This window comes from Rhipicephalus microplus, chromosome 1 (assembly GCF_043290135.1).
Source record: "Rhipicephalus microplus isolate Deutch F79 chromosome 1, USDA_Rmic, whole genome shotgun sequence".
Lineage (NCBI taxonomy): Eukaryota > Metazoa > Arthropoda > Arachnida > Ixodida > Ixodidae > Rhipicephalus > Rhipicephalus microplus.
The window spans coordinates 18,642,324-18,668,539 of record NC_134700.1 but is presented as its reverse complement, the minus strand read 5'-3'; positions in this window follow the sequence as shown (position 1 = coordinate 18,668,539).

The window sequence follows — 26,216 nt, the reverse complement described above, 5'->3', positions numbered from 1 at the left end:
CTCTTCGCTTTACGGCTCAGCACCAGCTTAAAATCGTCGTCGTCAGAAGGCTCTTCGCTGCTCATTGAGTAAACAAGAGTGCCCTCGCTGTCGTAGTCGCTGTAGAGTCCCGTACGCTTCCTGGATGCGGCCACCGCCGACGCCGCCGTAACTGGCGGACGTCCGTGGGGGCCCACGTCCATCACTGACGGACACGGATGTGATATTCGCGAAGTTCACTTAAAGTTAGGTGAAAAAAGAGAGCACCTACTGAAACTGCGATCTGTTAAGCAATCACTTCGTCGTCGTCTCTAGCTATCAAGCAGACTCTCGCAGAATTGGCTATATTTATTATGATGTAGTGTTTTTCAAAATATTGCTCATAATAAGCGAGACACAAAAGGACACGAAATACTCACTAGCTGCATTGGTTTCTTCGGCACACGTGTCAGGAATGTTGATTTTCACAGTTTAGCAAAGATTTTATGACATAAAGGTGCACTGCAACGTAGTCTCAGGAAAAATTTTTGTCACTCAGTGTACCATCACCTGACGAGGCAACTGGCAGGCCGCTTAAAAATACTGACGTGCTACCGCAAGGGTCTAGGAGATCAGCACTTGATAAACGATGCCCAAGAAGAAGTGCTTATGGCGTTGACGGCAACTGTTATGCCTGTGAAGAAGAAAATAAATTTTTCAGAGAAATCTCAAGGTTTCCTTCCAGCCATTATTTGAGATGATATAAATTATGGTACTTCTTCATCGGAGACACTTCTAGACATAATGTTTTCCTTAGGCATTGAGAAAATGATAAAGACACTCCACAAGGGGGAGTGCGATACTTGACCTGCTATTTACCATGGGACTCTTTACCAGAACCACTATCACTGTTGAAACCAGTATTTCTGATCATAGTATAATATAATTTGTTTGGAATAGGTATGTTCAGTGTAAATCAGTGACAACGCCAGTGGAAAGTGTAGTAAAAGATTTCAGTCGAGAGGATGATGTTGCAGTAATTGATTATATAAACACGTCTGTTAGGGATGTTGATAGCACCTGGCAACAGTTCTGTGGTATTGTGGACTTCAGCACAAAATAACGTTGTGCCTCTTAAGAGAATATGCAAGCGTTCTCAACACCCATGCATAATCCATGGGATTATGCAAATTAAGAGAAAAGAAGAATACAAGACCAGTACACAGCATTTTTTCAAACTCAAAGAAAAATTAAAAAAAAATGTTAGTAATGCTAGCCATCAATCTCTTTAACGACACACTACCTGAGTCCATCAAGTCAGATTCAGATCAATTTTGGCTATACCTTAAAAAAGTAATCAAGAAGTTTATAAAATACTAGTTGAGCAGGTCATAATAACATCTGCGGCACTAATTGCTAATCGTTTTAATGAATACTTTCAAAGTGTTTTTTTAAACCACAGTATCACGAACTGTGTGGCCTGATACCTGCAATCCCAGATGATGTCCCAATAACTCATGAAGGTGTTCTACAAATGTATCGTAAGGTTAATTGTCTCGATAGTATTAGTAATTCATTCCTACAATGCTTTGCTGCAGAAATTACTGACTTCCTTTCTGCCCTTATCAATTCATCACTGGAATGTGGTGAGATACTAGTTCGTCGGCAGACAGCTCATGTTGTGCTGATATTTACAAAAGATGTTCGCCATTCCTTTTCAAACTATCATCCGGTTTCTATCACTAGTAGCTGCTGTAAAATGTTAGAGCTTGTTGCTGCCAATTATGTCAACACATTTTATCAGAAGAAATATTTTATCGTCATATCAACATGGTTTCTGAGGAAATATGTCTACTAACTCAGCTAGTAACTCAGCTTGGTGTCTGAAGTGCATGAATTTGCACAGGTTCAAGATATATCTGGGCAGACTGACATATTCCTTTTATTTCGGTAATGTTTTTCACAAGGCACCTGATAAAGAACCCTATAGCTAGCTTGTTTAAGATAAAAATATTGTGCTTTCTTCAGGAATTGTTAGGTGGATTCATACGTATTGAAAAAACATTAAGCCAATTTGTTGAGGCCAGATGTCGTGCTTCTCTGTGTTTCTTCCAGTATGCCACAAGGTAGTGTGTTAGGCCCCTTAATATTCTTAATATTTATTAATGGTTTAGTTGATGCCATACACAATGACATATCTATCAGAATATTCATGGACGATTGTGTCGTTTTCAAAAAGATATGTTGTGTAAATGAACAGATGTTAATTACTTGATAAATCTCTCACATGTATAAACAAATAGTCCCAGAACTGGAGTATGTAACTTGATAGCGAGAAAACATTTCTTATGAAGATAATAAGAAAGCAAGCTCCTAGCTTTTACACTTACTGAATTTGGATTAACCTACTCAAAGATGAAGAAAAATACAAATTTCTAGGATGCGATTTGACAAAAACATTTACGCGGTCAGATTAGAATACAAGCATATGCATGAATCCACTAAGGAAACTGTGGTTTCTTAAGGAAGGCCTAAATCCTCCAAGATGAAGAACAGATTATTGGCATACAAGACCTGTATTTGTAGATCAATACCTATACAGTAAAACGTCCTTAATTCGTAATCATAGGGGCCGCAAAAAGTCTTGGAATTAAGTGGGTTTTCGAATGAACAGAATGTACAAATTAGTTGGATGCAAGAAACTTGGAATTCTTCTAAGTTGGGCAGCTTGTTTGCTCGGCAGGCTAGTTTGCTGCTCCAAGTGTTATATTTACCAGCAATACCTGGCCTGAATTTTGTCGCAAACACGGGAAAACGGTGGGCCTCACGGCTGCCACAAGGAAAAAAAAGGAGGACACTGTTCCGACCAATTCCAATGCGCTTGCGGAAAACAAGGCATCGTCACTGCAACACGGTAGTGACACGCCGGCAGCATGTCACCAGCATCTCGTGGCGTCAGCATGTCATCATGCGACCATTACTTCTATAAAACAAGAAAGTCAATAATGGCCATTGAAGCTTTCAAACTTGGTTTTCGAAGTAGGCATTGCAGGTAAGAACTCCGCCAGCATAGCAAATGCGCAAATTGATAGAGAAACCGGCAATCGAAGGTTGGCAGACATCGCGAAATATGTGAAACGGTACTTTAATAACTTCTTGAGAATCGCAGAAAGAATGAGTAAATCATGACGTGCCGACATTGCGAGAGACATGCAATGTGCGGCCCGCCCGTAATTACTGTGTTGCAGTGAAGCACATTAGGTTTTCCGCAGACACACAATTTAATTGAAAAAGAGACCGGCTTTTTTGCGCTATAAGTAGCGAGGTTAGATTGCCTTAGCTGCCGATTATTAGTATCACAACATTGCATTGCCTTGTGGCTCTTAAGGGCCGTCATTTCCGCGAATTTGAGGAGAAATCGGGATCGAGAACTGGCACATGACACCCAAAGTTTTCGAATTACCGGACTGATGCTGACCGCCGCTTCATATTACCCGCTCAAGCTTACATTTCAAAATACGGGACCACGGAAATATTTTGAATTAAGCAGGATTTGAAATAACCGAATTCGAGTTAAAGAGGTTTTGGTATATATATATTGTCACGGGGTCGTGACGTGGCCGAAGACAGGAGACTTTGTGTTGGAATTTAACTGTATATTTGGGCGAACCTGTGCCCGGTAAACGGAAAGTCCAATTACAGTAGCAGTCTTGTACTGATAGCGGCTAACGGAGCGTCGGCCGTCGATCAACTACTCACAAGCGGCGAAGTGCGTCGGAATTTATACTCTTACCATCGAATGTTCTAGAGTTATCACTGGCGATGGCGTAGGTTCCAGAATAATCTGTACATTCCGCAGAGTGGGAGTGATCTTATCGGAATGATCTACTGAAGTCCGGAAGCTTCTCGAAAACTGCACGCGCATTTTGCGCTGAGAATTGTGTAGTGTTTTGGGGCGATAACAAAACTTGTGAAATGGAACGTGGCGTTGCCCCCCTCTGAAAAAGGCATCATCCTGATGCTTTAACTAATTATGAAGGTACAACAATAATGCAAGAAAGTACAATGAATAAATTACGATACAATAATAATACAAAAAACACTGTTTCAGTTTGTTAACGCGCATGAAACGGCTTGAGGCGCGCGACATAGACGACTTCAGGTCGCGATCGGCGTCGTTGAGGGTTTGTGATGCCGTCGGGGACAACCTCGTAATCAAGAGGGCCGAGACGTTGAACCACCCTGTACGGTCCGAAGTACCGTCGCAGAAGCTTTTCACTTAGTCCACGTCGGCGTATCGGCGTCCATACCCAAACACGTTCACCAGGCTGGTATTCCACGAAGCGTCGTCGAAGATTGTAACGGCGGCTGTTGGTCGTCTGTTAATTCTTGATACGGAGACGCGCGAGTTGTCGGGCTTCTTCGGCCCGTTGAAGGTACTCACTCACATCGAGATTTTCTTCGTCGGTGACGTTGGGTAACATGGCATCGAGCATCGTTGCCGGGCTCCTTCCATAGACCAATTTGTATGGAGATATCTGCGTCGTCTCCTGCACCACCGTGTTGTAGGCGAAGATCACGTATGGAAGAATGGCGTCCCACGTCTTCTGTTAGACATCCATGTACATTGCCAGCATGTCGGCGATCGTCTTGTTTAGCTGCTTGGTGAGGCCATTGGTCTGTGGGTGGTACGCTGTCGTACGGCGGTGGTTTGTGTGGCTGTATGCCAAGATCGCTTGAGTTAAGTCGGCAGTAAACGCAGTTCCTCTGTCGGTGATAAGGACCTCCGGGGCGCCGTGTCGTAGGACGATATTTTCGACGAAGAACTTAGCTACCTCGGATGCACTGCCTTTGGGAAGGGCTTTTGTCTCGGCGTAGCAGGTGAGGTAGTCGGTAGCTACCACGATCTACTTGTTTCCGAAAGACGACGTCGGGGACGGCCCCAGTAGGTACATACCAATCTGCTGGAAAAGTCGGCAAGGTGGTTCAATTGGCTGCAGAAGCCCCGTGTCTTGCGTCGCTGACAGTCCCGGCATGTCCTCATACAACGAGTGACGTCAGTGGTAAGACGTGGCCAGTAGTACCTTTCTTGTATTCTCGCGAGCGTGCGAGAAACACCGAGGTGCCCTGCCATCGGACCGTCGTGCAGGGCCTGCAGCAGTTCTGGTCGCAGAGCTGATGGCACCACAAGAAGGTACTTGGCTCGGAGCGGTGAAAAGTTTTTCTTTCGGAGAAGACCGTTTCGCAGGAAGAACGACGCAAGTGCGTGTTTTAATACCTTCGGGACTTCGGCGGTTCTGCCTTCGAGGTATTCTATTAGGGCCTTAAGTTCCGGGTCGGCGCGCTGTCGTTCAGTGAAGTCGTCGGTAGTTATTGTTCCCAAGAAGTAGTCGTCATCCGGGTCGTCGGGTGGTGGTTGGTCGACAGGCGCACGCGAGAGACAGTCGGCGTCGGAGTGTTTCTCGCCGGACTTGTAAATGGCAGTAATGTCATATTCTTGAAGTCTCAGGCTCCATCGTGCGAGGCGACCTGAAGGGTCCTTCAAGGTGGCTAGCCAACACAAGGCGTGGTGGTGGCTCACAACTTTGAAGGGCCTGCCGTAGAGGTAGGGGCGAAATTTCGACGTAGCCCAGATGATGGCGAGGCACTCCTTTTCTGTTGTGGAATAATTGGCTTCTGCTTTGGATAGCGATCGGCTGGCGTAACTAATAACCCTTTCAAGTCTGTGAGCCCTCTGCACAAGAACGGCGCCAAGACCTACGCTGCTTGCGTCAGTGTGTATTTTTGCCTCGGCGAATTCATCGAAACGGGCAAGTAACGGAGGTGTCTGTAGACAATGTTTAAGCTCCCAGAAAGCGTGTTCCTGCGGCGTTTCCCACTTGAACTTCACGTCGGCCTCGGTAGGGTTAGTGAGAGGATCGGCGATGCGGGCGAACATTTTCACGAACCGCCTATAATAGGCGCACAGGCCCAGAAATCGGCGCACCGCCTTCTTGTCAGTGGGTGGCGGGAAGTCGGCGATGGCGGCTGTTTTCTGTGGATCGGGATGAACTGAAGACTTGCTCATAACGTGACCCATAAACAAGAGCTCCTCGCACTCAAATCTGTACTTTTCTGGCTTCGGTGTGAGTCCGGACGTCTTGATGGCTTGAAGTACAGTTTCAAGGCACCGAAGATGCTCATCGAAACTCGAGGAAAACATGACGACATCGTCCAAGTACACAAGGCAAGTCTGCCACTTCAATCCTACCAGTACTGTATCCATAACGCGTTGAAAAGTTGCAGGCGCTGAGCAAAGACCGAAGGGTATCACCCTAAACTCAAAGAGGCCGTCCAGTGTTATAAATGCCGTCTTCTCTCGGTCTCTTTCGTCGACTTCAATTTGCGAATAGCAAGTCTTGAGGTACATTGACGAAAATTACTTGGCGTTATGGAGCCGATCAAGTACGTCGTCTATTCGTGGGAGAGAATACACGTCCTTTCTTGTGATTTTGTTCAGGCGGCGATAGTCGACGCAGAAACGTAGGCTCCCATCCTTTTTCTTCACTAACACCACGGGGGATGCCCATGGACTCTTGGACGGCTGGATAATGTCATCCCGCAGCATTTCATCAACTTGTATCTTCATGGCTTCACGTTCTCGCGTCGAAACCCTGTACGGACTCTGACGGAGTGGTCTGGCATTTTCTTTGGTTAGGATGCGATGTTTCGTGATTGGTGTCGGCCGAATTTTTATTGACGACGAAAAGCAATCTTCGTATTGCAGGAACAGGGCCTTGAGCTCGTCTTGCTTACGGTTTTTAAGTCTGGGATTGACATCGAAAGCTATGAGAGGGGCTTGGTTCCTCTGAGCTGGTTCCGCAGTATCGGCGAAGGCGAAAGCACTGGTGGCTTCGACAATTTCTTCGATGTATGCGACCGTTGTTCCTTTGCTCACATGTTTGTACTCATTACTGAAATTCGTGAGCATAACCGTTGCGTTGCCTCCCCGAAGCTCTGCGATTTCTCTTGCGACGCAAATATTTCGGGCGACCAACAGATGCTGACTGCCTTCAACGACGCCTTCCAAGTCAGGTGATTTAGGAGCGCTGACTGAAATAATCACGCTTGAGTGAGGCGGAATGGAGACTTGTTCTTCCAGCATATTCAAGGCATGGTTTCCTGACGGCGTTCACGGTGGTAGTGCTTCTTCTGTGGATAACGTTATCGATTTTGTTTTAAGTTGATAACAGCACCATGGAGGCATAAGAAGTCAATGCCAAGGATGACATCTCTCGAGCAACGCTGTAGGACTACGAAGTCTGCAGGATTACGGCCGTTCATGGTTTTTTTAGCTGTGCAGATTCCTGCAGGCGTTACGAGATCAGCTCCGGCTGTGCGGATTTCAGGGCATTCCCAAGCTGTCCTAACTTTCTTTAACTTCGCGGCGAACGACCCACTGATGACGGAGTAGCCGTCTCCAGTATCGATGAGAGCGGTCACGCTGTGGCCGTCGATAAGAACGTCCAGGTCGCTAGTTCGCCGTGTCGCATTACAGTTAGGGCGTGGCGTCGGGTCACGGCTGCGTCGACTTGTTGAACTGCTTCCATGTTGCGTCGTCAGGTCACGATCTGTAAGTGAGGTTTCACCGTCAGGGCATTGCCTGGTTCGCGTTGTGTTCAGACAGCTCCGTCGCGACGTCGTCGTCGGAGGAGGATCTTCGGTAGTTCGTCGCACAGCAACCGCACCTCCGTCGGTTGCTGCCCTTAGTTTCCCGGATACGGGCTAGGAGACCGGCATCGCGTTGAGCCAGAGTACTGCCAAGGGTGCGGTGACATGCGGCGGCTGGGCGACGGCGAACGGGAAGGACGTCGTGGTGTCCATTGAGTTCCTGTCAGGTAGTCGGCGATGTCACGTGGCCGTTCTCCTAGCTGCGGACGCGGTGCGTTGACGGCGAAGCCACGCAGTCCCATCTGTTGGTACTGACAATGGCGGTATGTGTGTCCGGCTTCGCTGAAGTGGTAGCAAAGCGAGTGGTGGTCAGGGTTGCGCCAGACGTCAGTCTTCCTCGGCGCACTGCGCTGGGGCACTGGCGAACGGTAGGACGTCGGTGGGGGTGGCGGCGGCGGGGGCGTCTGGCGACGGAAGTGCGATGGGGCAGTGTTTTGGCGTGCGCGTGTAGGAGGGGCGTGGCGGCGGGCTGCAGCAGCATAGCTCATGGCTTGCAGCTGAGGCTCTTGAGACTGAGAAACGCCCAGTGATTGCTGGATCACCTGGCGTACGACGTCCGCGGTGGATTCCACGTGAGGCTGCGCTGAAGGAAGTAATTTTCGCAGCTCCTCTTGCACGATCGCTCGGATCGTCTCACGCAAGTCAGTGGTTCCGAGCGCTTCAATGTAGGCGTAGCTTGTAGACGAGAAGCTACGGTTATATTGCCACGTGCGCATCTCGAGCGTCTTCTCTATCGTAGATGATTCTGAAATGAATTCGGAGACCGTCTTTGGCGGGTTTCTGATCAGCCCGGCGAAGAGTTCCTGCTTTACTCCTCGCACGAGCAGACGGACCATCTTCTCCTCGGACATGTCGGAGTCAGCGTGGCGGAAAAGTTTTATCATGTCTTCCGTGAATAGCGTCACGTTTTCGTTTGGCATCTGCATGCGCGTTTCGAGAAGAGCTGCGGCCTTCTCCTAGCGCACCTCACTTGCGAAAGTGGTGAGGAACCTGGCACGAAAGACGTCCCACGTTGTAAGGCTTCGCTCTTGATTCTCGAACCAGGTCTTCTAAGGCGAAATACACATGCCGGAGCTTGTCATCGTCTGTGCAGTCATTGAAGGCGGCGACGCGGTCGAACCTTTCGATCCAGCTTTCCGGGTCTTCCATTGGCGAACCATGAAAAGTTGGCGGCTCTTTGGGTTGCCGGAGCAGGAGTGGTGCAGGCTGCACGGGGGTGGTCATGGTTGCAGTAGTTGATGTCAAGATCCGGGTCTGCCTGGCTGCTTAAGGAAGGGGCCCGTACTCTGGTTGTAGTCCCCTCTGCCTGCGGCTTGTTCGCTGTTCAGGTTTAGCGTCCGTGTCTTTTTTGACGCTTTGGCTAGGGTCGCGGATTGAAGGAGGCGTCCAAGACGTGAAAGAAGCAGCACCTCCACCAGATGTCATGGGGTCGTGACGTGGCCGAAGACAGGAGACTTTGTGTTGAAATTCACTAAGGTTAAAGCTTGGGCGAGTTGGTTCAAATACATGATTAAAAACACAGCGCAAACAACGGCAGGAAGAAAGGAAGAGACAGGACAGAGCGCTGACTTACAACTGATCTTTATTAGGAAATGCGAACAAATATATATCATGGCAGGCAAATAACACGTGTCCACCACAATATCAAAAAATTCGCACAAGCGTCACCATCACCATATCGCTACTGTCTCACCGCACACGTGTTCATCCTACAGATAAGAAGTCCATCTCTTTTTGAGAGAGGGTTACAGATGCCCTACTTACACATTGATCTTTCAGACGTGCAATTTCAGCCGCTTCCATTATCTCCCTAGTTTTTCTTTCTTTGTGCCTGGCTAGGATTTTTGTGTCGCGAAACTGCGGTGTGCACCCACAATCCCTACAATGGATGCCAAGGTGGCCGCTAATAGTATTTTTCACGTTGTACTCGTGCTCCTTCAATCTTGTGTTTACGCACCTTCCTGTTTGGCCCACGTATATCCTTCCACAGGACAGCGGGATCGAATAAACTACATTTTCCGCGCAAAGTATGTAGCTAAATTTATGATTTACTGCGCAGAGCTGCGGCACTCTTGCGGGTTTATTCACTTGCGCACATATGGACAACAGCTTTATCGGCGCAGAGAACAGCACTCTGACGTTGGCATGCTTCCCTATCTTTTTCAAATTGTGTGCGATCCCATGCATATACGGCACAACGGTACACTTTTTATTTCTGTTGCACTCCGATAACGATAGCCGGCCCTGGGTATGCTTTAGCTTTTTTAAAATAGATTCTGCGACAGAAATTAACAGATGTGATGGATAAGCTGCTGCCTTAAGGCGTTCAAGTTGTTTACTGAAGCTCTCTGAAATTAAGTGGCGACAAGACTTCTTTAGGGCATTAGTAAAGCACGTAGTGGCAATAGACCTCTTTACCAATTTAGAATGGCAGGAATCAAAAGGTAGCAATGGTTTACTGGCTCGTGGCTCATACTCCCAGCAAATGTGATCTGTTTCAAATTTAAGCTTTAGATCAAGAAACCTAATGACCTGCCCCACTGGTAATTCATGCGTCAAAACAAGTGGCTGGAAATGCTTTCGAAATTCATTTAGCACTTCTAACATTAGTGGTTGTAGGCCTGATTCGTCCGTCTGAAAAATAACTAAGAAATCATCTACGTAGCGGAAGACCTTGGTCAGCCTTAAAACATTCATGTGGTCGTGCACTTGCCTATCTAGATGCGCTAGGAAAAGATCACTTAATATCGGAGCTATGCTAGATCCAATGCAGACCCCATTTGTCTGGATGTAAACCCTGTCATTCCATGTCGTAAAAGTCGAATTAAGGTACATGGTTAAAAGCTCTAAAAAACTGCCAACCGCTAACCCTGTGTCGTTCTGAAAGGCGGTTGCACCATGCTTATCTATACACTCTTCAATACACAGCATAAGTCGACTATGAGGCAAAGAATAGTAAAGGTCCTTTACATCCAATGAGCATGCCATGTAGCTTTTGTCGTTACAGGTATCTAAAAACGCAATCACATCGTCAGATTTTCGCACAATAAAGGGGTCATTTACTTCCAATTTCCTTAACTTTTCTTGCAGAAACGAAGACAAACATTTCTGCCACGTACCATTTTCCGATACTATTACCCTTAATGGCATGTCCACTTTATGGGTTTTTGCAGTGAAAAACATATGCAAGCTCCCACCTTTGCTTTTGTCAATCGATTTCACCAAGCTCTCAAGATTTAGTTTTTTACATAGCTTCTTGGCTTTTGACTTAACCTGCTGAAGGGAAACATTTTCCTTTAAGGTGAAAGCTGAAGATATCGCTACCTCAGCTTTTGATATAAACGTGCCCTCCTTTAAAACTGCAAGTGAATGTGCGCAAGTGAATAAACCCGCAAGAGTGCCGCAGCTCTGCGCAGTAAATCATAAATTTAGCTACATACTTTGCGCGGAAAATGTAGTTTATTCGATCCCGCTGTCCTGTGGAAGGATATACGTGGGCCAAACAGGAAGGTGCGTAAACACAAGATTGAAGGAGCACGAGTACAACGTGAAAAATACTATTAGCGGCCACCTTGGCATCCATTGTAGGGATTGTGGGTGCACACCGCAGTTTCGCGACACAAAAATCCTAGCCAGGCACAAAGAAAGAAAAACTAGGGAGATAATGGAAGCGGCTGAAATTGCACGTCTGAAAGATCAATGTGTAAGTAGGGCATCTGTAACCCTCTCTCAAAAAGAGATGGACTTCTTATCTGTAGGATGAACACGTGTGCGGTGAGACAGTAGCGATATGGTGATGGTGACGCTTGTGCGAATTTTTTGATATTGTGGTGGACACGTGTTATTTGCCTGCCATGATATATATTTGTTCGCATTTCCTAATAAAGATCAGTTGTAAGTCAGCGCTCTGTCCTGTCTCTTCCTTTCTTCCTGCCGTTGTTTGCGCTGTGTTTTTAATCATGTATTTGAACCAACTCGCCCAAGCTTTAACCTTAGCAAGTTTCATTTCTAGTACACAGGGCTCTTTTAACTGTTCCTATGTGGATCCTTACATCCTCATCACCCTCTTCGCCGTCTCTGTCTGCCGAGCACGTACCCTGTCGTTTTATCTAAAGAAGAAGTGGCTGCCGCCAGAAGTTTTGGTGCTTTTTGGTGGCTTCTTTCCATCGCAAGGACATGGAACAAGAATGTGCAAAATTATACGTGCAGAGTGGAATAGGCAGGCAAGGTTTTACAAGGATTGCTTGTTCCTGCGCCTTCATGGCCCAAATATACAACCTCGACCAATTAGAAAATGGAGAGAATTCAGTAGCCTGGCGGATTCAACAGCTGAGTTTATGTGGATGCAAACTTTAGCTGAACTTCGTGCTTCTGAACCTAAGTTTACAAGGGCAAACGTCGACGGTGTCAAGACCCTCGGGGATGTGTCTCTTCCGGACGGCATTCGCAAAGTTCTGAACAAAGGACCGAAGTTCGCCATACAACCTGTAAAGACTGCGCCTGAACTGCTAACCTTGGTGAGACAAGTGTCTGAACTGGCTCCAGAGGCGGACGCTGACAGGTGCGTGTCGGAAGGTGTTGATGTATTGGTGAAGTGCGGTCAGAGGGAGAATGACTTTCGAGTTCGGCAGACGGTGTCCTTCTTGAGAACTAACGCTTTGGCTTTGTTACCGTCCGATAAAGAAGGTGGCTTCTTAGTTTTAAAGGAGGGCACGTTTATATCAAAAGCTGAGGTAGCGATATCTTCAGCTTTCACCTTAAAGGAAAATGTTTCCCTTCAGCAGGTTAAGTCAAAAGCCAAGAAGCTATGTAAAAAACTAAATCTTGAGAGCTTGGTGAAATCGATTGACAAAAGCAAAGGTGGGAGCTTGCATATGTTTTTCACTGCAAAAACCCATAAAGTGGACATGCCATTAAGGGTAATAGTATCGGAAAATGGTACGTGGCAGAAATGTTTGTCTTCGTTTCTGCAAGAAAAGTTAAGGAAATTGGAAGTAAATGACCCCTTTATTGTGCGAAAATCTGACGATGTGATTGCGTTTTTAGATACCTGTAACGACAAAAGCTACATGGCATGCTCATTGGATGTAAAGGACCTTTACTATTCTTTGCCTCATAGTCGACTTATGCTGTGTATTGAAGAGTGTATAGATAAGCATGGTGCAACCGCCTTTCAGAACGACACAGGGTTAGCGGTTGGCAGTTTTTTAGAGCTTTTAACCATGTACCTTAATTCGACTTTTACGACATGGAATGACAGGGTTTACATCCAGACAAATGGGGTCTGCATTGGATCTAGCATAGCTCCGATATTAAGTGATCTTTTCCTAGCGCATCTAGATAGGCAAGTGCACGACCACATGAATGTTTTAAGGCTGACCAAGGTCTTCCGCTACGTAGATGATTTCTTAGTTATTTTTCAGACGGACGAATCAGGCCTACAACCACTAATGTTAGAAGTGCTAAATGAATTTCGAAAGCATTTCCAGCCACTTGTTTTGACGCATGAATTACCAGTGGGGCAGGTCATTAGGTTTCTTGATCTAAAGCTTAAATTTGAAACAGATCACATTTGCTGGGAGTATGAGCCACGAGCCAGTAAACCATTGCTACCTTTTGATTCCTGCCATTCTAAATTGGTAAAGAGGTCTATTGCCACTACGTGCTTTACTAATGCCCTAAAGAAGTCTTGTCGCCACTTAATTTCAGAGAGCTTCAGTAAACAACTTGAACGCCTTAAGGCAGCAGCTTATCCATCACATCTGTTAATTTCTGTCGCAGAATCTATTTTAAAAAAGCTAAAGCATACCCAGGGCCGGCTATCGTTATCGGAGTGCAACAGAAATAAAAAGTGTACCGTTGTGCCGTATATGCATGGGATCGCACACAATTTGAAAAAGATAGGGAAGCATGCCAACGTCAGAGTGCTGTTCTCTGCGCCGATAAAGCTGTTGTCCATATGTGCGCAAGTGAATAAACCCGCAAGAGTGCCGCAGCTCTGCGCAGTAAATCATAAATTTAGCTACATACTTTGCGCGGAAAATGTAGTTTATTCGATCCCGCTGTCCTGTGGAAGGATATACGTGGGCCAAACAGGAAGGTGCGTAAACACAAGATTGAAGGAGCACGAGTACAACGTGAAAAATACTATTAGCGGCCACCTTGGCATCCATTGTAGGGATTGTGGGTGCACACCGCAGTTTCGCGACACAAAAATCCTAGCCAGGCACAAAGAAAGAAAAACTAGGGAGATAATGGAAGCGGCTGAAATTGCACGTCTGAAAGATCAATGTGTAAGTAGGGCATCTGTAACCCTCTCTCAAAAAGAGATGGACTTCTTATCTGTAGGATGAACACGTGTGCGGTGAGACAGTAGCGATATGGTGATGGTGACGCTTGTGCGAATTTTTTGATATTGTGGTGGACACGTGTTATTTGCCTGCCATGATATATATTTGTTCGCATTTCCTAATAAAGATCAGTTGTAAGTCAGCGCTCTGTCCTGTCTCTTCCTTTCTTCCTGCCGTTGTTTGCGCTGTGTTTTTAATCATGTAGTTGAAATTCAGCTGTTTATTTGGGCGAACCTGTGCTCGGTAAACAGAAAGTCCGATTACAGTGGCTGTCTTGAACTAAAAGGGGCGAACGGAGCGTCGGCCTTTGATCAACTACTCACAGGCGGTGAAGTGCGTCGACGTTTATACTCTTGCCATCGAATGTTCTAGCGTTATCGCTGGCGATGGCGTATGTTCCAGAATAATCTGTACATTCCGCAGAGTGGGCGTGATCTTATCGAAATGATCTACTAAAGTCCGGAAGCTTCTTAACAACTGCGCGCGCGTTTTGCGCTGAGAATTGTGTAGTGTTTTGGGGCGATAACAAAACTTGAGAAATGGAACGTGGCAATATATATATATATATATATATATATATATATATATATATATATATATATATATATATATATATATATATATATATATATATGTATATATATATATATATATATATATATATAAATATATATATATATATATATATATATATATATATATATATATTTATATATATATATTTATATATATATATATATATATAGCCTCATGTCGTTAGGCACCTACTGAAGTCTTGCCAACTGACAAGCGAAACGCGCCATGCAACGCTGGCTGCACGTGTCAGGACACCACGCGCTGGAAAAAGAAGGCTGGCGGTTTTTCCAAGGAGTGGCACGTGGCGAGACGCAAAAAGAAGAGGTTTACGAGGGTTTCTCTAGCGAGCTCAGGTCATCCCTTGTGTATTTAGTTGACGGCACAAGTTGGCCATAAATAAATAGCTGTTTTAGCTTCCGGCATTGTATTTGTTCGTTACAAACTGGTGGAGGTGCTGGGTATGATTCCAAGCCCATCTCAGGTTAGAGAACATAGCCCAGAACCCCGAAGATTCGAGCTAGTGCAGTTGACTCCCGTACACCAACGCATGAGTCGGCGCCTACGAGGTAAGCAGCCTGAGTTTGGTTCCCTCTTCGATTCTTCGAGACCAGTGGAGGACGTAAGTTCCGGAGCCCCTGCAATGGCCGCCCAAGCTACTTCATTTCCATCTCACATCGTCATGGACCCACCCCGAATACCAGAGGCGTTCCACGGTGATATTTTCGAGGATTCCGAGGACTGGCTCGACGGTTTCGAACGCGTCGCCAGACTGAACGGTTGGAACGAAGACAGGAAACTTCACTACGTCTACGTGGCACTGCGAGATTCTGCGCGTACGTGGTTCGAAAACCACGAAGCGTCCTTATTGACATGGGACGACTTTCGAAGAGAGTTTCTTGCCACGTACCCAAACATGGACCGCAAAGAAAAGGCAGAGGCTGCTCTTCAAGCGCGAAACCGACGGAACAACGAGAGTGTCGCCATGTACATTGAAGACATGTCCCGACTGTTCCGCCGGGCCGACCCGAACGTGGCTGAGGAAAAGAAGTTGCGGCACCTGATGCGTGAAGTGAAGGAGGAGCTTTTTGCAGGCCTGGTGCGTAATCCACCCCGCTGTCTTGCTGAGTTCAGATCAGAGGCGACAATGATGGAAAAGACCCTGCAGCAGCGCGCGCGCCAATACAACAGGGACGTAAGTGTCTCATCTGTTATCGCGGCGTCGACAACCCTCACGAGTAACATTGACCTCTTGCGTGAAATGGTGAGGGCTGTCGTAAGGGAAAAACTTCAGAGAATACAAATGACTCAAGGTCATCCATCAATGTCCTCACTTGCCGACGTTCTGCGTGAAGAAGTGCTGCAAGCGGTTCTTCATCCACAACCTCAGGTACTACAGCGCGCACAACCGGAGCCTCCGCCTCAGTTGTCGTGCGCGCAAGCTGTACGACAGGATCTCGGACGCATGGATCGGACGGGTACGACTGCTGTGATGCCTCCGACGTTTTCTCCGAGTACGTCGCTACCAATGCCGGAAGCAAGACCACGTAAAAGCGATGTATGGCGCACTGTAGACCGGCGGCTGTTCTGCTACCACTGCGGAGAAGCAGGTCACCTTTACCGGGCGTGCCAGTATCGCCGAGTGGGACTGCGTGGTTTTCCAGTCAATGCACCGTGCCCGCGAATGGTGAACGGCCCTACGAAATCGAAGAGTACTTGTCTTCACGCTATTCACGCCAAGACACGCAACAACGGGAGTCACGTTCGACAGCACCCTTGCGCTATCGGTCACCGAGCCCTCGTCCGTCATCAAATCTCCGAAGACCACGCTCACCTAGCCCGCGTCGGGAAAACTAGAGCCAGCGACCTCTGGAGGTGAGGCCGCTGATATTCTGACAACTGAAGACCCTTTATTGTTAGCCCGACAGGACGGCCGCAGTTACGCAACGACGGACAGGTGCAGTAGTAGTGACGTTACCTCCGAGATATTAGTCACGATCGACGACGTCGAGGCCATTGTGCTAATATACACTGGTGCAGACTATTCTGTTGTCAGTCATGCTCTCGCAAAGGAGCTGAAGAAAGTGATGACTGAATGGACTGGACCTGAGATACGTACCGCTAGAGGGCACTTAGTTAGTCCCGTGGGGCTATGCGCCGCAAGGGTAGGAATAAGAGGATTCGTGTATGTCGGCAGCATTATAGTGCTTCCTGAATGCTCCCGTGAACTGATTATAGGCATGGACTTCTTGCAAACAAACAATGCAGTCATCGACTTGCAAGAGTCCCAGGTTTCGTTTTCTACAGAGAATGCCGTCGCCATCTGTCATGTGGAGAAACCAATCGTTCTTCCTCTCCGCATTGTGGACGAAGACGTAACCATGCCGGCACGTTCCAGTGTGACCGTTCTTGTGAGGAGTGAAGTTCTCCGTGACTCTGATGGATTAGCGGACGGAAACATCGGACTGCTACTAGAAAAAGGACTATGCGTGGCAAGAGGCCTGGTGAGCTTTCGTGGTGGATGTGCATAAGTCCTATTAAATAACTTTGAAAATAAGCTGCAGCATATCGCGAAAGGAACATCCGTAGCATCGCGGCATGAGTATGTGCAAGTCTCAGATGTTTGCACTCTCGATAAAGCTTCAGAGACAGTAGATAACGTACTACAATCAGTAGACATTGATGGAAAGCTCTCGTCATCTCAGAAACAACAGATTACTGACCTCATCAGAGAGTTCGCCGAGTGCTTCTCGACCTCGTCGAAATTCGGACGTACTCCCGTCACAAAACACAGCATCGTGGTCGAAGAACACGTGAGACCTGTGCATCAGCGCCCATACCGAGTAGCGCCAAAAGAAAGGGAAGCCATCAAGAACCAAGTGCAGGAAATGCTCAAAGATGACGTAATCCAGCCATCCACGAGTCCGTGGGCATCGCCGGTAGTGCTAGTCAAAAAGAAGAAGAACACTGCGATTTTGTGTTGACTACAGAAAGCTGAACCGTCACAAAGCGTGATGTTTACCCACTTCCGCGGATTGATGATGCCTTGGATTAGTTACGCAATGCTCACTTCTTTTCTTCATTGGACTTAAAAAGTGGATATTGGTAGATCGAGGTTGATGAACGAGATCGCGAGAAGACGGCGTTTGTGACCCCAGACGAACTATACGAGTTCAAAGTGCTCCCTTTCTGTTTGTGCTCTGCTCCCGCTACCTTCCAGAGGATGATGGACAGTGTGCTCTCTGGACTCAAGTGGCAATCGTGTCTCGTCTACCTCGACGATGTAGTGGTTTTTTCTTCTACCTTCGAGCAGCACATCCACCGACTGAGAATGGTACTGGATGCTATACGCGTGGCAGCACTGACCATCAAACCGGAAAAGTGTCACTTTGGATTTCGTCAGCTTCGATTCCTCGGGCACATAGTTGGTGCGGAAGGCGTCCGGCCGGACCCGAAAAAGATTGCAGCAGTTGAAAATTTTCCGAAACGGCAAGACAAAAAGGCTGTCAGACGATTCCTGGGACTATGTGCCTACTACAGACGCTTTGTTGAAAACTTTGCCAAGGTCGCTGAGCCTTCGACACGGCTAATGAAAGAAAGTGTAGCATTCTCTTGGCGGGAAGAACAAGAAGCAGCTTTCTCAGAGTTGCGACGCCGTTTGCACTCTCCTCCAATACTTGCCCATTTTGATGAAGAGGCCGATACAGACATACATACCGACGCGAGTAACGTTGGTCAGGGTGCCATCCTCGTTCAGTGGCAGAATGGAGAAGAAAAGGTCATCGCTTACGCAAGCCTTACTCTATCGAATGCTGAGTCCAATTACTCAGTGACAGAGAAACAGTGTCTCGCAGCTATATGGGCCATCAGCAAGTTTCGTCCATACCTCTACGGGAGACCATTTCGAGCAATCAGTGATCACATACTTAGAAATTTGGCGCAACCTCGACTCACGCAAACACTCACACAAGCACACACACTTACACCAGAGCAACACACACAGAGCAACACACAACACAGTGATCACCATTCATTGTGTTGGCTGGCAATATCAAGGACCCTTCTTGAAGACTTGCTAGATGGAGCCTGCGTCTGCAGGAACATGACATCACTGTGGTCTACAAGTCCGGTCTCAAGCACAATGACACGGATTGCCTGTCTCGCGCATCTGTTGAGTCTCCGTCATCTGACCAAGAACAAGACATCCCATTTGTCGGAGTTCTGAATGTGTCGGAGATGGCTCGTCATCAGCGAATGGACCCGGAACTACGCCCGCTCATCCAATACTTGGAGGGGGACCAAATTAAGGTACCACGAGTTTTCGCCCGTGGATTAACTTCCTATGTCCTCCGGAACGACGTCCTATACAAGCACAACTTCGGAAACAGCGGTGAGACGTTTCTGTTTTTTTGCACCATCATCACTGCGAGCAGAAATTTTAGAAGCGTGTCATGACGACCCATCGGCTGGCCATATGGGTAGTAGTGGCACTTTGGCCAGAATTCGCCGGAAGTATTATTGGCCAAAATTAAGGGATTCGGTGCACCATTATGTCCAGTCATGCCGGGATTGCCAAAGACGCAAAATACCACCATCAAAACTAGCGGGTCTGTTGCAACCGATAGAGCCATCAAAAGGGCCATTTCAGCAAGTGGGAATGGATTTGCTTGGTCTATTTCCTCTCTCTTCATCGGAAAAGCGCTGGATTGTTGTAGCAACAGACTACATGACTCGATATGCTGAGACATCACCTCTCGCAAAAGGAACGGCAAACGAAGTAGCCCAGTTTTTCGTCACTCAGATTGTACTACGACATGGCGCACCGCAGGTTGTCATTACAGACAAAAGAACAGCATTTACTGCCCGTTTGATGCAGTCTGTTATGAAGCTCACCCACACCGACCATAGAAGGAATACAGCATACCATCCACAAAAAACGGATTAACCGAAAGACTCAACGGAACTCTCGCCGACATGATCTCAATGTATGTAGACGTTGAGCACCAGCCATGGGACAGTATTTTGCCTTATGCTACATTTGCGTACAATACCGCAGTACAAGAAACGACACACTTCACGCCATTTCAACTTGTTTATGGTCGGGCGGTCACAAGGACCTTAGACGCGATGTTACCTGTCTACGATTCGAATGAGAGTGACCCGCACATCGTCGACTTCATAGAAACGGCAGAACAGGCACGGCAAATGGCAAGACATCGTATCATTTTACAACAAAGCTCCGACGCAAGTCGCTATAATCTCAAGCGGAGAGACGTACAGTACAACCCCGGAGACAAAGTGTGGGTGTGGACGCCTGTACGCGCACCTGGCCTATCGGAAAAACTGATGTGGTGCTATTTCGGCCTTTACAAAGTACTTCGCCGGTTAGACACGCTAAACTAGGAGGTAATTCCTGAAGGCCAAGTGTGCTCAACCCGGCGCGGGAATCACCAAGAAGTCGTACATGTAGTACGAATGAAACCGTACTACGAAAGGCACTAAACGAGACAACTAATAAACGTGCTCAAGCATCACATCAATACAGCTGTACAAAACTGTTCGACTTCAGCATACGCATCGGGACGATGCGTTTCGGGAGGGGGACTAATGCCGCATGTTGTTAGGCACCTACTGAAGTCTTGCGCCGCTTCCTGCTCCTATGAATTCTGCCAGACCAACTGACAAGCGAAACGCGCCAAGCAATAAACGCACCATGCAACGCTGGCTGCACGTGTCACGACACCACGCGTTGGAAAAAGAAGGCTGGCAGTTTTTCCAAGGAGTGGCACGCGGCGAGACGCAAAAAGAAGAGGTTGACGAGGATTTCTCTAGCGAGCTCAGGTCATCCCTTGTGTATTTAGTTGACGGCACAAGTTGGCCATAAATAAATAGCTGTTTTAGCTTCCGGCGTTGTATTTGTTCGTTACAATATATATAATTGCAGGGAATAAATTCTTGGACGCCGGTAAATAGTATGAATAAAAAGAAGACACACGTCGAAAAACAGAAAAGTTTCTTTACGTTCCGGTCGGGGAATCGGCCTTCGCCAGAAAATTCTGACGAAGGCCGGTCCCACGGCCGAAACATAAAGCAAACTTTTTGTTTTTGACGTGTGTCTTCTTTTTATTCATATATATATATATATATATATATATATATATAAATATAGAGACGGTGTTCCCGTCGAAACGTCGGCACAACAAACAGTTGTTATGTGAAAGCGCATCTACTTTCATATATATATATATATATATATATATATATATATATATATATATATATATATTTATATATATATCAGAGTTGTTCAATCATACGAGTTGCGAAACTTCCCATAGGCTCCATGTATCAAAACCCAAACAAACCATGGACTGAAATGACGGAAGTGAGTAGATTGTTGCGCCAGCTCCTGACAACAAATCCTACTAGAAAACGCAATATTTTGTGCTTTTGCGTTTAGCAAAATTGTGAGCGCCGCCGCATTCTGCCAAACAGCATGAGTTGGCGCCTAAGGGTAGAGTTGTACACCGAGACGTCGGCGTGCCGCCGCCGACGCCAGCTGATCGGCATGCCACCGCCGAAGCCGCCGATGTGTTTTTTTGAGCGCGTCGATCTGTTTTTTGGGGCACGACGACGAAGTTTTATCGTTCGGTTGTCAGTTTTCTTGGCTGGTGAAATTTTTTCTGTTTTATTTGTGCCGTCGTGCATCTTTGGCACCCAGCACGCCTTGCACTGGTCCTCGAGATTTCTGCTCTTCTTGGGGGACCCTCCATGCAAGTTTCGCATGAAGGAAATGGTGTTGGACCTGCCTAGCGGCAAGCGTAGACCTGTCACTGCAAGGAAGTGGCTCAGCTCTTCAGTGACATCAGAAGCTGCTGATTCTGAGTCTGATGCAACGTCAGATAACTCGGATGCATTTCTGCCTACTAAGCATCCACGGCCAAGACGGAAGTCAGTGGCATCGTCCTCAAGTGAAGAGACCATTATATATAACAGCATCGTGACTACGACAGTTGCTTATGTGCCCGTCGACTTCCCGGTAAGCCTGAACGCTATATCCAAACAAAACCTTCATGACTTTTTCTTCAATCTTGTCCCTGGTCCAATTCAAGAAGTTTGAGTGAATCCCAGAAAAAATATCATAGTCGTAGACACAACACATCAGAAGATGGTGCAAAACCTGCTAGGTCTATCTCAGCTATGCAACGTCAACGTGTGGGCTTTTGTTCCACAGGGCGCTAATGCAACAGCTGGGGTTATATCGGATGTAGACCTAGAACTTTCAAACAACGTCTTGAAAAGTATGGTACTTTGCACGCCACCATGCAGAGTCATCAGCGCTTGAAGGCTTGGCTCTTCAAAGTGTGTGAAGATTTTTTTCAGGTGCGAAAAGCTACCTATTCACATAAAGGCCGGACTAGTGTGGTACCTGGTCCGACTTTCATACCAAAGCCTCTACAATGCCGCAAATGTCTCAAGCTTAGACATGTACAGGGTTTCTGCACAAGCGTTGTGGTCTGTGATAAATGTGGCGCAAATCACTACGTAAAACTTTGCAACAGTGTGACATCTCGCTGCCCTAACTGTAGTGGCGAACACTTGGCAACGGACAAAGAATGTCCCAAGCTAAAGAAAAAGTTGAAGGTCCTGAAAGAGAAACCTAAAAATATACCATCATGAGAAAAGACGCCTAGCCATAGCAACCGTCAAGTAGCTGGCAACGGCACAACTGAAGATGCACCTGTACGTCCGAAAAATAGTTCAGTCAGAGAGAATCGAAGCGTCGAAAAGAGGCAATATTTCAGCATTTCGGCAGCATCGTGGCCGGCGACCATCAAAGCCGTCGATACAACCACAACCTCCTCAAAGGCCACGCCTCATAAAGCTTCGGAACCAGCTTCCATCAAGGCTCTGTCTGCAGTAGAAAATACTGTAAACAAGGCACCAGAAATGGCTCCAGCCAACGATGGTGCCCAACTTCTAACCATGCTTAAGATGCTTCTTAACGTTGTCAGATCTCTCATAGCGGGTCGTCAAACGCCTGCAGCATTAGACGCACAACAGCTCTTGGAGGCTCTCGTTCCAGTTCTCGACAGTCTTCACTAAAAACAACATGAACACCTGTCGCAAGCTGGTCCCTATGTGCTGCATTAGAACTTCACGTCTCTACGACCGCGCCATTCTGATCTCGTTCTTAGGCTCCTTGCAATGAAGAATCCGCCGGATGTTATAGCTCCCCAAGAAAACGATGGGAGAAATGGTGAGCTGAGACTTACGGGTTACGTGGGCGTTCACAGCAACACCCGATGCACGTTATTGGTGTGTGCATCTTTCCAGTGTACAGACACCACGCACCGACGAAATGCTTTGAGGGGGGGGGGAGAGAAGAACAACAAGAAGAAGGCAGGGAGGTTATTCAGGCACATTCGCGGTTTGCTACCCTACGCTGGAGGAATGGGAAGGGGGCATAAAGATGAGAGAGAGAGAGGAAAGAGAAGAGAAATAGAGAAAAAAAAGGATTGTCAACTGAGGTTGCACGGCGGGCTTGTTGGTTATTGTTGAAAGTTAGCGCCGTGTATGTGTTCTGTGTTTTCTTCTCTGTCCCGTCCTGGATGCGCTATACCTCGAACAACAAGGATTGTCAGTCAATGGGTTGACGCGTATGCAGCGGTGGCACTACACAAAACGTAAAGGTCTTCACGTAGGCCTGTAGTCTTCAAAAAAGATCTACGAAAGCGTCATTGTACACACGATCTGATGTTCATTTCGCAGTGATCGACAAAAGTGACCTCTGCGACGCCGACTTTGTATGTGTAGCAGTTGCTATTAATCTCAAGAACACAACTACGACTGTGGCAAGCATATATTTTCGACCAACGCGATATTCGGGCATCACATTGCTTGAGTGCCTGCTATCTTTGCGTGGCTCGTCATTTCTGCTGTGTGGAGATTTATTTCAATGCCCATCATCCTCGTTGGTGTTGTCGACCACAAGAAAATCGTGGAGTGGTAATCAATGAGCTTATTGTTAAACATGATCTGCAGACTCTTAATGACGGCTCATCCACATTTGTCGGTGGAGGAAAGGAACAATCCACCTGTACCTTGCCATATCAACGAGAGATGTGCGTCTTGCTTAGTCAAGCGAGGCTGACCCGTAGATATCAGATCATCTGTTCATTTGGCTAGTTCAAGAGAATTCTCCTAGCAGCTAGAATGCTGCCTACACAGTGACAAATTGGGACAAGTTCCTTCAGCTTATTGCGGGGGCGCCATCACACGATAACCTGTTCAAACTAGTTAGTGAATGTCTGCAACAAGCTAAGTACGATGGCTGCGAAGCATAGACAAGCCAAACCCTGACCTAAAGCTCTTGAAACTACGTGCTTGTCGAGGACGTGCTTACAGGAGGGCACAGCGTTCCAAAAGAAGCTCTGATTGAACACTTTATAACCGCTTATATGCAGCCATTAGGAGGCACACAAAACAAATTCGTCGAAGACACTGGGCCGCATTGTGTAGCTCGTTGCATATGGTGAGTGGTGTTGGGATAGTATGGCGCATTTTGAAAGCTCTCCGAACACCTGAGGTCTGCAAGAACCCAACTACAGCATTGCGCATCACGACTGGACGGTCTCCAAAAATCCTCTTGTACTTTTTAAGGACCACCAGACTTCACGACCGCTTGTGAAAGAACTGTGCGAGACCGTGCTGTGTAGTCTCGAGCTGACAATTTATGCTTCTCTTTTTTACTCCTCTTCTTTTCTATCTCTTTCCGTTCTATTATTCTCCTTTTCCCCCACCCCAAGTGTAGGTTAGCCAACCGAGCCAAGCTTGGTTAACCTCCCTGCCTTTCTTCTCTATTTATCTCTGCCTTTCTTCTCTATTTATCTCCCCCTCTCTCTCTCTCTCTTGCGGAAGATTTTGCCAATGTTTTCGCCTGTCCTATGTTAAAAGACAACGCAAGTCGTCGTTCCGTAACAATTTCATATGGACCTCCATATGAGATGGTTGACGCAGAATTTACCCTAGCCGAGCTGCGTCATGCACTTAGCTTCCGTCACCATCGCCCCGCCCCAGGCGAAGATGTTGTTACGTACCAAGCCTTGCGAAACATTAATGAAGTCTTTCATCAAAGTATCCTTGAAGAATACAACAAAGTGTGGCAAACGAGTCTGATTCCTGCTGAATGGAAATCGTCTGTGGTGAAGCAAATTTTAAAGCCAGGTCACCCTGCACAACTCCTGAAGTCATACTGACCAATATCACTGAGTTGTAGTATTAGGAAGCTGATGGAACGTATGGTGCTGTTTCGTCTGGACGCCAGATTACAGGAGCTCACTTTCTTCCCTGATGTCATGTGCACATTTCGTCGCCACTTTTCAGCTCTCGACAGCATAGCAGATTTTGTATCATCGCTTGAATCTGATCGAGCAAACAGACATTCAACGTATGTTCTATTTCTTGACATACAGCAAGCGTTTGACTCGATGCCACATAAGGCGATTATTTGTGCACTGTTAAATGCAAGAATTATAGGCCGTCTGTTAAACTTTCTCCATGATTTTCTATCTGAGCGCTGAATGAAAGTGCGCTTTGGAGAAGTACAGAGTAAACCTCGCGCTTTTAAATGTGGCGTTCCATAAGGCAGCGTCTTGTCCCCGCTTCTGTTTAACAGCGAACTTGCTGGACTTCCCGGCCGATTACCACAAGAATGTGACTTTTCTATAGGTATGTAGCGATTTATGCTGATGACATCACACTGGGTCAGCGGTCTGTCACACCATGGTCCACGTCTTTGTGGTATATTGCAGCGAGCCCTGAATGCAACTTCAGAATACTTGGTGGAAGTTGGCCTGCAGGTTTCACCTGCGAAGTCAGCTGCCACCGCGTATCATCCAATGCAACGCGCTCGTCGAAGCCTTAGCAGGCTTTACCTCGCAGACACACCAAAAGAGTGGGTACACCGACATCGCTACCTGGGTGTAATCATCGGTAAACGCCTTTCTTGGCGCCCTGCTGTTAAAACTGTGAGGTGAAAAGCGCTGTCCCTGTTCAAGTATGTAGCCGCCCTGATTGCTAGGGGTGAGGGCCTTGATCAGAAGGTGGCACTACAGGTTTACAAATTAGCTGTACTTTTTTGCGTGATGTATGCTTTGCCAGTCTTGAATGTGCCACCTGCTTTAATGTCTCAGCTGGAACGGGATCATCGTGTTGCCTTCTGAGTACTGTTTGACTTGCATCGTGAAGCACAATACATCCCACTACTGACTGAAGCACACCAGTTGCCGAGCTGCAAGTTGACCAGAGAGTGCTACGTCATATTGAGCGTCTGAACAGAGCCCCACATGGTGAGACACTCCTTAACAGGCTGTTACAGCGCCCACTTTCTCGGATGAGTAAAATGGTGGCTTTGTTCAATGACATTACTGGCAATTCCAGCGTAAATATTCAGTTGCCAACATCGACAGAGCATAGGTCATGTGCCTTCCCTACCCATCTGTCAATTCCAGGAATACGCAAAAAGTGTGAGCAACTGGTTTTGGAACTATACCAACTAACTAGTTCATTCACACTTATTTGAAAATTTCGAATACTATGCAAACGTGTTTACGGATGCTTCTG